A 10,232-nucleotide genomic window follows, 5' to 3' on the forward strand; every position below is an offset into this window, starting at 1 on the left:
CTACATTTTTATCTGTTGATTGCTTGCTAACATTTTTGCATATTTCTGCATATATTTATACTGTTCTTTATGGCATCATAACCCAACGTTTATGAGATTAGTTACAGTACGGTTGGATGAGAATGAAGTGAGTGGCAGCGCAATCTGCTGCGGATGCAGGTGAAGTCCCCTGTGTGAAGGATGGAGGGGAAAAGGTAATTTGTGAAGAGACTCACCTGCCAAAATGATGAAGAGTCCTCCTTTGTTGATTTTCCCGCAAGTATTTCCCAGTCAGGAGTCATAAGAGAGCAGAGTTTACAGTTTACAGAGAGATCCGGGAGATCTGCTTGTCCATTCTTTAAGGTGTGTGTGTGTGTGGCCGGGAGTGTGTGTGTGCATGTGTAAGAGAGAGAGAGTAAAACCGTGTGACATTTGCAGAAGTAATTTTTCATCATTTTGACACTGTTGCCTTTGGGCTCACTTTCTGACAAGTCGTGTAAATAGATTCAACTTTCATTAGGGAATATGCTTGGCATTGTGTAACCCTACACGGTACATACAAAACTCTAGAGACAGGATACAAGCTGTTTTTTTTAAGTGTGTAAAGTACAACATACTGTAGTCTAAATGAATGACAGTAGTTGTAATGTATGTGCAGCATACACTACACACCATCTATCCACCATTTTCTTTATCAGAGGGGCATGCCTCATTTTGTTTTTACTTAACCTTGTTCTGAAGTACTGAAGCCCACCAGATTCCTATACGTACCGTATTCACTGAACCCTTCTTGATTGAAAAATAAAATATGATTATATTTATGAACCCAGCAGATACAATAAAAAAAGCAAAGACCCCAGTATTGAACCCTGTGGAACACCATATGTTCTGTTATATATGTGAATTTATATTTCACATATCCCTTTGACCACTTTTTTTTTTTAAACAATTTTATGTTCATTTAATGTAAACGCGGGGCTGTATTTTTGTAGGCTGATGTCCTCGTCGTAACATTGGGCGCAACTTAATTTTGGTGCCGTGCTGTACCTCGCTGCGGATTCGGTGTAAAGTCTGTCTCACTGAGCGTTCCGGTGGAAGCGGCTGATCGAAGCCCCCGGCGCATCTGAGCATTTGATGGCAAAAAGGAGACTAGATTTTAGACTCGCTGAAACCAGGTCTATCTAGCAGCGTAGGTGGTCTAACGCAATTTTGGTGGATTCGATTCAGTCCAGCAGTCCAGCTTCATTGCAAATTCCAAAAACACATTGCCTTGGTTAATTGAAGATTCAAAATTGTCCAGAGGTGCGAATGTGAGTGTGAATAGTTCTTTATTTATATGACCTGTAATTGTCTGGCGACCAGTTCAGGTTGTACGCTTGCTTTTGCCCAAAGTCAGCTGTGATAGGCTCCACTGCCTGCGAACCTAGTGAGGATAAGCGGCACATAAAATGGATGGATGGATAAACATAGAGCTTATGCAACTTTCCAAAAAGCTCCAATTATGTCCAAAAGTTTCTCCCTTAAACGTTGTGGCTTGTCAGTTTTAAGTTTCATTGTTTTTCATCTTTCTTTAAAAGAAGGGTATCAGCATTTTTCTCACGTGTAGCATCTTCCATACCCGATACAGGACTCTTCAGGACATTTCTTCTTTTCAGGACCTTAAAAAAAAGACAATTGTTCATTTTAGGTCAAGTCTTCTTGAGTTGTTTCCTCATGTAAGAATTCTGCACTGTCATTGGTTTTCATCCTCCTTTAGGGCTGTCACAATTCACAGAATTGTGAATTCAATTCAGAAAAAATTATCGACTAACAATTTGAAGCTGCTATCATTATGCAAGTTCAACTTTCTCTAGTCAGTTATGGTATTATGTTTTTATGTTTCACAAATAATTCCGTTGATTTGCCCTATGAAAGCATTGGGTAATCTAGATTAAAAGAAGTGTTCTACTATTTAAAAAAAAATGTATATGACAAATCTACGACGGCGTATTAGGGCCACGTATATTTTTTAGAGGGCTGGGGCAATATTCCAAGAGAAAACTCGAAAATTTGCAAGTTTAAAAAGTGGCAAATTTGCGATTTTATAAGGTGGAAGATTTGCGAGAAAAAAAACTCAGAAACGTACGAGAAATACACGTAGCTAATTTGAGGATTCGTTGGTGGTTAATTGGACACTGTTTGTAAAATGAAAAGACAGGATAGAGACGGCTTCATTCTTAATTTAAACCTTACTTGTCATGCAAGTTTCTGAGTTTTTTTCTCTCGCAAATCTGCCACTTTATAAAGTGGCAAATTTGTAATAATTTTTTTCTCGGAATATTGCCCCCACCCTCTAAAAAAATATATTTTTATGTGGCCCTAATACGCCGTCATATAAATCCACTCATACACTTCAATAATGATTATTTTTAGGACACTAACTGAAATCAATTCAGATGATTTGCCAGTCTTTTCTGTAACGAATAAGAGCGTACATATGTTTCACTATATGTACATAGACTCACTTTGTCACATTAAAGTGTCTGTTTGTTTTAGTCTACGTGGCGTGTTACTTGATAGGAAAACAATTTCATACTGCACATTGCAGTGGCACCAGTGTTACACATGATGACGGGCACTTGCAGAGAAGGATCTAAATATTTCACACCTGGAGAGTTGTAGACAGGTGTTGCTTTAACAAACGTGCGCCTAAGCACATCCCTTAAGTGAGATGCAGTCAGGAACACATCAGGATCCCCATCTGTCGAAAAGAGATGGAGGCTGCCCCTGAGGAAGTCGCACAGGTAGACTCAGTAAAACCAATAATAGTGCTCCCCTGTGCATGTATAATGCGCTGTCAAACTTCATGATGGTGCAACAGCCTGATGGCTTCCCAGTCAAATGTGTTAAGTTGTAAACGCATCCTGACTTGACGAGCAAATGGCTCAAAGGTGCATCTGCTTTTAATGCACTAACTTTATGGGCTCTTATTTTCTCAAATATGTTTTTGGATGATTTTTTTTGTTTTGTTTTTCCTTGCTTTCCCTCAAAAACTTTTTAATGTTGTTTTTAATGAAACAACATTAGAGATCATACTTCTGTCATAAACCTTAAATGTTATTTTGTTTTTTCAATTTTATTGGTTGTTGATTTGCTCTTGATTAATTGATAATTTTTGCTTTTTAAGAGTTCAGTTCTCCTTTTTACATTTAGATATTCAACAGAAGTATGCAGTACAAATTATATATGCCGCATACAATATACATAAGAATAACAATATCCAATGATAAAACCTCATAATATTTAAATATGTTTAAATTTATATTAAAAAAAACATTTTAAGGTCAAATACATTGACTGTCAACCATTTGAACAATCTAGGAAAATGTACAGTATATGTTCATACCCAAACTCAAAAATCAAAAATTCTGCTTTATCACACAAATACTTATATTATTACAAATGATTACAATTTAAAAAATAATAAAATAAGACCATGGTATAACATACTGTACGCGTTTCCTCATAAATTACAATCTAGAGCAGCGTAAAACTATTTAAGGACTTTACATTTTTTAATTTTTTTTATAAGAATCTCCATAAGAACTTAAACAAAATTGGCCAAAAATAAACGGCCAAATGGCAAATATTTGTTGATTGTTTTCACCTTCTCTGACAATTTACAGTAACAAACAAGTAAGAATGGTTTCATTATTTATTACACCTAAATCTGTACAATAACCTTGTATCCTTAATTATAAAATGAAATTCGCCAATCTATGGCCCTGCCATTCAAAATCAAAGCAGAACTTATTGTATATATAGAAAAAAAAACATCATTTTACATTTAATAGACTTGGATGTCACTATTTTCACATGCACACAACCTAAAATCACGTTTTGTTTAGAGTAAAATAAAAACAGTAAAATAAAAACAGTGCATAATTGTGATAAATATGACACTCATTCAACTACTGGTATTACAAGCACACATTTAACAAGGATTAACAAATTTATAATTTTTTTCATCAATATATTTACAGTTGACACCAGGTATTTGCGATGAATAGGGACTAGGCTGGTCTGCGAATGACAAATCTGCGGATAATTGACAGCCATTGAAATGCAAAGAAAAGGAGGGGATTATACATTATACATATTTATTTTATTTTTATTTTTTTTGCCAAAAATCAGTATAGGTCGGGCCCTACTTTAAAGGACCTGCAGGAACTTTGAATTTTTTTTTTTTTACCTTTTACCTTTTCTTCCATGTTGCAAACTAAATGCACTTTAGTCTAACTGTACAAATAAAAAACAAATAGGTTAATGCTAAAACATGTAAAACTGCATAAAAAAAAAATGTTACATGCCACATTGAACAGTCAACTGTTCTTTTACCTCTCACTGTTTTGGGGGTTCCGTCAAACCAGAAATATCTGTATGTTTAAAAAAAAAAAATACCATTTTGCTCTATTTGTTACCCATAATGCTGTCTGTCAGCAGTGTGACGGCCTCGCACAGTTGTCACAAGCGCTCCGTTTCGTGTCTCCCCTCGGACTGCATTAGTGTCAGCATGCACTCTGCTCTCCTCATTGTGCGTAATCGTTGCTTTGTCTCTCGTGCCCTGACACACCTCACCGCATGCAACTTCCGCAGCCTCTCACCGTTCCTCCAGCGCCAAATCTCTCGCCGTCCCCTGCACCGCTGAACCTTACTCGTCTCGCACCTAAAGGGATTGCTGTCAGCTTGAAAAGGCTGAGCTTGCTATGCCTGACAACTTGCGTATTTGTACGGATGCTGCCATGCAAATGTCGCGATATTGTTTTGTCACTTGGTGGTTGACCCCCACTAGTGGGCCGTTAAAAGCGAGGCATTCCAGTCAAACAGAAACAAGGCATTTTTGCAAACTCGCCTCTGCAGGGCACTTTGAATACTTGTCCTTTTTTCTTATCTATGCACCATTGTAGGCTACACAAACCCATTTTCTGCTTAATTCAACCCCTGCTACATGATCCTACAGAGAAGCCATGGGGGGGATGACAGGAGACCCCCTCAACAGTCTCACTCTGAAAACTTGTCCTCCGTCTTATTTCTGTGTTAAGATGACACTTGGGAAGACTCCTGGGCCCAGTTGTTTAATTCTCCGTTATTTTAACTACTGTTCAACCCCTAAATTCCCTAAAAATTCTTAACCCGCCGTTAACTAACCAGCCGTTAATTATGCATTGTTCAAAACAAGGTAAGTCACGCTGTTTGTTAACGGCACCGTCAAAGTTAATCATGCTAGTTATGTCACTGGTTAGCACCGATACATCCCCCAATTCCTCTTTTTGTTTACTTCCAGTTTGGCGAAAGAAATGGATACTATCCAAATGACACCTGGCAAAAAAATTTGCAGGAACTTTTCTGCTGGCGAAGAAAACGTTATTCAATCAATGGTTGAAGCAATTTAGGAGTTTTGGGTATTTTTTTTTATTCATTATAATTTATTTGTTTCTACTATGTGTATTTTCCGTAAATATTTTGTGCAATATTTTTTTATTTTTGCCAATAATTTTGTAGCATATAATATTGCATATGTTTGTCTGATTTTATTTTTTATATTTTTGTCTGGTTTTTTTTGTCTAACATATTTGTATTTTTGTGTAATATTTTGATAGCAGAGTTTTGAATTATTTGTCTTTTTGTACTTACATACATCTAATATGTGTGCATTTTTCATCTAACTATTACTAATATTTGTAATTTTTTAAAATTAAAATTAGTTTAAAAAAAAATTCTTATAAATTAAAATTAAATAATTAGCCGCTATTCACAGTGTTGTTGTCTGTTTGATCATTGACGTGAAAGCAAACAAGAAACATCACAGGTAACCTCTCTTTGGAATCACCTCCCACTAAATGTTGGGCAAGCCTGTCCATTTTTAGAACTCGTCTTAAAAAACACATTTTTTGTCTTTATCTTTGGACTCAGCATGAGACTTGGCATTGTATTACTGCTAAGTGGTAGCGTGTGCGTAACTCTTCATCAGAATAATCAGAACAATCATGTCAAAGTTACCAAAGTTTTGAATAACAAGATAACAGTGCCGTTAAAGTTAACCGTCGGTTAAATCTACTTAACCAGTGGTTAAAGATATAACCGAGTTCTGAACAACCGACATGAATTTACTTATTAAAAGGATTAGCTGGCAGAATAGCAGTCGCTATTTTGATTGTTTAATGCGCCAACAAATTGTGCCACCTTATGTTCACCAACATGGATTGTAGTAAGTAAATGATGTGTTGTGGTTTCTGTGCTACATACGCATCACATCCTCATTGCTGGCACATCAGGGATTGGCCTGTCTCTGCGCCACATATAGTTTACCCTGTTACCTGTCACCACCTCAGCTTTGAGAGACTCCGTGTCAGCAATCACTGTCTCCAGTCACATGCCTATGAATAAATATTCTACTGGTAACTCTTTGAGGCTCTCAATTTTTTTTTTTTTTCTGTGACTATGTGCAGGCAGAGCTGTCACGAAACCCTTTCGAGTTGCATTTTTGGAAGCAATCTTTTGCCAAGATTCTTAAAGCTTTTTTTTATTTTTGGTACCATATTTAGATCTGCATTGTTATTTCAGATTGCTGACTATTGCCAACGACAGCATAGTATGGTGGCCTGTTATTAATTTAAGGGAGTTGAAATCTCCATAAAAATCCATTCAATACAGATTATGCCTGTTTTCTATGTGAAACATTTCCCAGACTGGAGAGAGATCAGTTGAATATTTTCTACTTTTACATCTGAACTTTTAAATGGTATCTGTATTTTCTCTATACTGCTACATTTCAGCAGTGTGGAAATAAAGATCCTTTCAAGGACATGCCATATATGACAAATGAATACGTTAGAGACTTCTATCCCGTCTTAATGTCTTTTATAGTATATATAGTAAAGTTCACCCACTTCCTCCATCTTTTTTTTCTTAATTAATTGTGAAGACTATGATGCTTGCATACTTGTGTGGATGCAGCCTCTAAGTAGGTACAGTGCAGAGGAGCCATATGGTGTTGTCTGACATGAAGAAATTAGGCCACCAATGCTGTCTGTTGATTGTCATCACCTGACCACCTGCTTCGCTTCTGCAGCAGTTAACCTACTATAGAAGCCAATATGTATTCCCCAAGTCTACCTTTTTATAGGACACATTTAGAGAGGAAATGAAACTATTCAGGTGCACAGCGCTCTGGCTTAAACATTTGTCACCCGCAGAAATCAATGAGTGAATGACTTTGACTGCGCTACCCTGGATCAAGAAGGCATTTTGTACCAGATCCTACATAAGCACATAACCTCACTTGATTAGTTAAGTCTATCTATGTAATATTTTATCTGTCAAAAATATAGTGTGTGAGCAAATCAGATTTTCCTTGTTAAATTCAATTGATTGAAATAGAAAATCATACTCAAGTCTAACCAAATTTGGTTGATTCTAAATCCTGACCCTGCACTGCCAATTTCTTTCACAACAAAGAAGATTTGACCTAGACATGGTTATTTACTTCAACCATTTGAATCACTATAGATTTTTATGAATTAGATGATACTTTAATGGTGTCATCAGTGTGCGTCTCATCAAAATTTAATGGGAACCTCTTTGGAAAGGGACCGAGATCCATGGTGATTGTATTCCATAGGGGGGAAGACAAGCGATAAATCTATAGGTGCCTTTGTGCTGCAACCAGAGAGTTTTTTTTTTTTTACAAAAAATAAATACAAAATGAAAGTCCCATTTTTGAAAATGCAGTAACCTCAAAAGGGATGGGCAATTTAATTTGCCAAAGGGGCCATGTGCCAACATGCTGTTTATTGTATACATCGATACAATATAAAGCATGGAATTGTCTTGTTTTAGTATCCTTCTACTTGTGTAGATATGAAATGTACTATTAACAGGATAAAACAAAAATTGTTAGCAGTCAATGGAATTATATACTACATTTACAGATATTAATATGAGATCCTTATTCAACCCAAACAAAACCATGTCTACATTTTTTCGATTTTTTTTTTTTTTAATAATTCACAAAGTATAATTTTAGTCCTTAGTAGTTGGTACTCCCAAATCATCTCCAGGGCAAATTCTCTTTTTCACTGTACAGGAAATGGAAATGTTGCTAACCTGAGGATCACGGTTAGCATGGTTCGTATGTGTGCCTTTCTGATAACAAAACAAACAAAAACAAAAAAATAGTGATTTGATTGCTCAGAAAAGCCGTTAAATATAGTGACAAAATTAATTCACAAAGCTTAAATGTTCATCATGTTTTGTGTAATTTGAGCACAAACTAAGAATAATATGAACTGTTCTTAGTTTGGACTCTCAAATCATTTTCAGGGCAATTTCTCCTTTTACCTCCAACATGCAGGAAAGGGAAATCTTGCTAACATGAGGATACAGGTTAGCATGGTCGCTATTTGCCTTTCTGGGGAGACGTGGGGGCGGGGGGTGGGGGGTGCTGAATGTCTGTGGACAGAACTTTACCCAGTTCTGTTAAGTTTGGGGGTAAAAAAAACTACTTATCTGCCATTACTTGAACGAGCGCAGAAGTATCATGTCAAAAATAAACAAGCTTCGAGCATGACGATACAGATGGTTCGATTGGCCCCTGCTATATCCTCTTACGCTGCGTCCTTGATGTTGCTATTGTGACAGTAGTGCCAAAGCCCTCATGGTGCGTCGTCTTACTTTTAAAACTGCTTCCAAGCTGGCGTTCTGTGACGTTCTCTTCTGTCCCCCGTGGACGGTGTCATTTTCTTTTGCTCTTTCCTCAGAGCAAGGCTCGCAGGTCACATTTTGCTTGCATTATAAACATTTACTTGAGTCCGCTGCGTTGTGACGCGTCAGTGAGAAAACATATGGCGGGGCGAAGGCTCACACTATCAGTCAGCAGGCAGTTACTTAGGTCACATTACAAGCTGCCGGCTTCCACTCAGAATAGACACATTTAAAGCGGACCTCAATGCCGAGCGAGCAACGTCTAGGGACAGACAACACACGCTTCCAGAAGCACTTAATTTTTTTCTGTGTCTGAATTAATTTTTCATTGCTGCTCTCCAGACTCAGCGAGGCTCTATTGGTTCACTCATCTATGTTGGGGAGAACTGTCACATCCATTTGGCAACGAATCACAGGTTGCACACCCAGCTGCTGTTTGTGGCTTTGTTGCGATCGTTCGTTAGGCTGTCCTCTGTCCTGTCAGCTTGGACTGTGCCCTTGATTTTCACATGCATGGGAAAAAAGAACTCAAACTCACATTAGATCACCTTCCAACACATTCCGAATTCATAGCTGCCAGTCCATGGTGACGTTTTGAGTTGCTTTCAACATTTCAGGACTTTTGCCGTGCATTTTTGTCAACGTGTGTGCAGGTGTTAATGTGTTGTGTTTACAACAATTTTTTATTGCTTCTTAACAGCTTTTAAAAGAATAACCAAAACCTAGAGTTGACACAAAAAGGATATCATTGAGTAGTACGATCTAAATGGTTTCTTTAGAACTGGCCCCAACCAACTGTCAACAAGTCCTCCAGTCCTTCGCTTGAACCTAAAGCACACTACAATCTGGCCAGATTCGAAGATTTGGTGTTTTTTTTTTTTTTTACTCACTGTGGCCCCGTAGAGCCTGAGGACGGATTAAAGATTGATGAGTGCTCTTAGAATCAGTTTATTGCTCTAGAGATCTCCGCATGCGGTATTAGTGGGAATATTGTGTTGCCGTTTTGCCTCTTAGAAGAAGAGGGCTATACGTAAGGCTGAAAATAGCGGCAAAGTGTTTGGCGATCCTTTTTTACACACCAGAGATGTTTTGTATGTTTGTTTTATCGTAACAGAACTGATGAGAAATGTATACTGTAAACAATCAGGGGGTGAAAAATACACCTTGCATATTTTCATGCATTTTTCTTGACTTCGTATGTGCTAAGTTTGGCATCTGCTATTTGAGCTCAATTTTGAAACACCTTTCAATTTTGCTCTGAAAAGAACATGTCGTACATCAGTTCAGCATAAATAGAGAACTACCATGTATTTTTGTATCAAAGCAACTGGATGTATGGGCACAATAAATATAGAGTACGGGTGGCTGAGAAAACTAAAGCACTACATTTTAAATTTTTCTGAAGTATAGAAAGACTATAACACAGGGAAATGCACGTTCTGTAGGCCACATTCAGCCCACTCGGTTCTTTGATCCCATTGTGCATTAATAATAAATGTCCAAAATAAATA

The 10,232-nt window shown here is 37.3% G+C and overlaps 1 long non-coding RNA gene across 1 annotated transcript; it reads right to left on the bottom strand.

The window, feature by feature from the left end:
- Positions 1-1,304: 1,304 nt before the first annotated feature.
- LOC147165782 (uncharacterized) lies at positions 1,305-8,838 on the bottom strand. Its single transcript, XR_015096442.1, has 3 exons — positions 8,692-8,838; positions 1,580-1,637; positions 1,305-1,402 (listed from the first exon to the last, which is right to left on the bottom strand). It is a non-coding gene; the product is annotated as an uncharacterized LOC147165782 (long non-coding RNA).
- Positions 8,839-10,232: the final 1,394 nt, after the last annotated feature.

Source organism: Leptonotus elevatus, chromosome 11 (genome assembly GCF_054856555.1).
Source record: "Leptonotus elevatus isolate MCC_2025b chromosome 11, RoL_Lele_1.0, whole genome shotgun sequence".
NCBI lineage: Eukaryota > Metazoa > Chordata > Actinopteri > Syngnathiformes > Syngnathidae > Leptonotus > Leptonotus elevatus.